This window comes from Halichoerus grypus, chromosome 14, assembly GCF_964656455.1.
Source record: "Halichoerus grypus chromosome 14, mHalGry1.hap1.1, whole genome shotgun sequence".
Taxonomy (NCBI): Eukaryota; Metazoa; Chordata; class Mammalia; order Carnivora; family Phocidae; genus Halichoerus; species Halichoerus grypus.
Genome location: NC_135725.1, coordinates 64,988,258 through 64,991,150, shown reverse-complemented (window position 1 = coordinate 64,991,150; position 2,893 = coordinate 64,988,258).

Here is a 2,893-nt window from a genome sequence, read left to right as displayed (position 1 = left end):
CTTCTCTGTTCTTCTCATCCTCTCACCCCTACCCCTTTGGTTCTTCTTCCCAAAGGTAATTATTATTAATTTTTGCGATGTTCATCTTTGAAAAAAGAGAGATACATAGATATGTAGAAATTTTCTTTTTAAAAACCTATTGAAATTACTTTCATTATTTTTAAGATATTTTTAAGAGATTATACCACCACATATACTCTAGTTTCTATCACTAATTGAGTCTATTTCAATTATTTTCCATAGTATTATTTTCAAAATGTGCAGGCAGAATGTATCAGCTCAGAATGTATCAAACCAAAAACAAATACCTGAGCTTACATTGAAATTTAAACTGCTAGTAAAAGTGAGAAAATGGAGCATGCACATGGTTCAGTGGTAATCACTACAGTTGGACCAAGTGAAGGAGGTGCAAGGAAGTTCTATGGTAATTGAATGGATTGTCCAGGTCATTGAAAAGAAATACTGCACCATCTTATCAGTTTTCCTGATTATAGCTAATAAAACAGTATAGAGATAATCTATGAAAACCTGGCATCTTTACTCTTTCCTCTCTTTTTATTTTTAATCTGCTTGCTTCTTTGCAGTTTCTGGAAAGTTGTTCTCATTTGGGGTTTGTTTTGGGGTTTTGTGACACTCTTTAGCTATCTTGCCTTTTGTTTTATGATATCCAATTAATAAACTCTAATCATGGTGAGATATGATTATCTATTTGGGAGTCACTCTCTCTTTACACAGCATCTTGACTTATTCCCAAGACTTAGATTAATTGTATCACTGATCTGAAAATTAGTCTCCCACCTGAACTAAATCTACCTTTTGCAAAAATCAAGAAAAAGTGGGACTTTGCGGGGCGCCTGGGTGGCTCAGTTGGTTAAGCGACTGCCTTCGGCTCAGGTCATGATCCTGGAGTCCCGGGATCGAGTCCCGCATCGGGCTCCCTGCTCAGCAGGGAGTCTTCTTCTCCCTCTGACCCTCCCCCCTCTCATGCTCTCTCTCTATCTCATTCTCTCTCAAATGAATAAATAAAATCTTTAAAAAAAAAAAAAAAAGTGGGACTTTGGGCATGGGTTCTATTCTTAATTGCTGTGATTTCATACTTATTCTCTCCTTTGAGAACTAACAAGAAATTTTATAGAAAGGAAAAATGGGGGGAAATTGAGTTCTTCCCACCCTTCTCAAGAAAAAAGTTATAAGAACGTGGATCTAGGGGCACCTGGGTAGCTCAGTTGGTTTAGCTTCTGACTCTTGGTTTCAGCTCGGGGATGTGGGATCGAGCCCCTCGTCAGGCTCCACACTCAGCAAGGAGTCTGCTGGAGATTCTCTACCTCTTCTTCTCCCTCTGCCCCTCCCCCCTCAAATAAATAAATCTTAAAAACAAAAAAGAATGTGGATCTAGAGGATTTCCACTGAATAAACTAAAAACTAAGTCAAAAAGGAGGCTATGAAAAACTCAGTTCTGATAATATTTAGAGTCTATAACTGATAAAAGGATGTAATTTTGAAAGGTCTTTAATTCCCTACTTATTTCCATTTTTCTCTGCATAGTATCCTGTAGTGAACAGCAGCACAACATCCAAACAAAAAGTATCCATGTGCCTGTTTAAAGGGGACTTACGGATATAACCTAATAGGTAAACAGTTTTCTAACTCAGTTTTCTCACTCTGGTATTTGCCTGGGTTCACATTCTAACTCTGTATTTTAGCACTCATCTTCAGACAAGTTATTAAATTCCTCTAAGTCTTGGTTTCCTCAATTGTAAAATAAAGTAATAATAGTTAACCCACCAACTGTTGTAAGGATTAAATGAGGAAAATGCACCTAGAACCATCAGTACTTAGGAAAAAGAGAGAAAGAGAGGAATCTAATGTGGTATTTTATGTCAACTCTTGCCAGACATTTATGCAACTTACTGTGTGATTTCTAATTCTCACACACATAGTAGCCATGATATTTTATCTCAAAAATAAGGAAACAGAGGCTCAAAATGAACAACCAACCCAAGAGCAAACATTTGGCAATTGGTGTAATTGGGATTCAAATCCAGGTCTTTTTAACTTAAAAGATTTCTTTCCCTTCATACCACAGTGTCTTGCAAACAGAGCAAACTGGATGCAAATATGCACATAGTTCTTACCAAGAGATGGTATTAATCTCCATAGGGTTACTTGTGAATGTTTTAAAAAGATAAACTGTATTAAAGGTTTAAGCCAGTGCTTGACACATACTCTTCATCATTATCATGATGTCCCATTTTGCTTCCTAAAACCCTTGTGGAGTGTGGATTCTGTCTTCCATCCCCATATTGGTCAGCCTCTGCTGCACTTTCTTTTTAAAGTATATCAGAGTTGATCACTTGATTCATGGGTTAGATAACTAGACATTCTTGTTCTGTATTAATACCAGACACACGTATAACACTATAAATAAAATAGAATGCATGATGTTAATTTTAATATTAATTTTTTCCCAAGTACACACATACCCCAAGCTACCCTGTTACTTCAAATGAGCCAAGCCTAAGGGGATATCTTCAAGTCAAGGAGCCATATTTGTGTGTACAGATTAATATAAAAATATGAGAAAATGCAGAGTCCATATTATCCATACTATTCAATGTATCTGAATTTTTTTTAAAAAATTTTTCCAGCTTTGTTGAGGTATAATTGACATATAACATTATATAAACTTAAAGTGTACAATGTGATGATTTGATACACATATATATTGCAAAATGATTACCACAATAAGGTTAGTTAACATATCTATAACTTCACATAATTGCCACTTGTGTGTGTGCACATGTGCACACGTGTTGAGAACATTTAAGATCTACTCTGCAACTTTCAAGTATTTAATATAGTATTATTAACTATAGCCACTATGCTGTACATT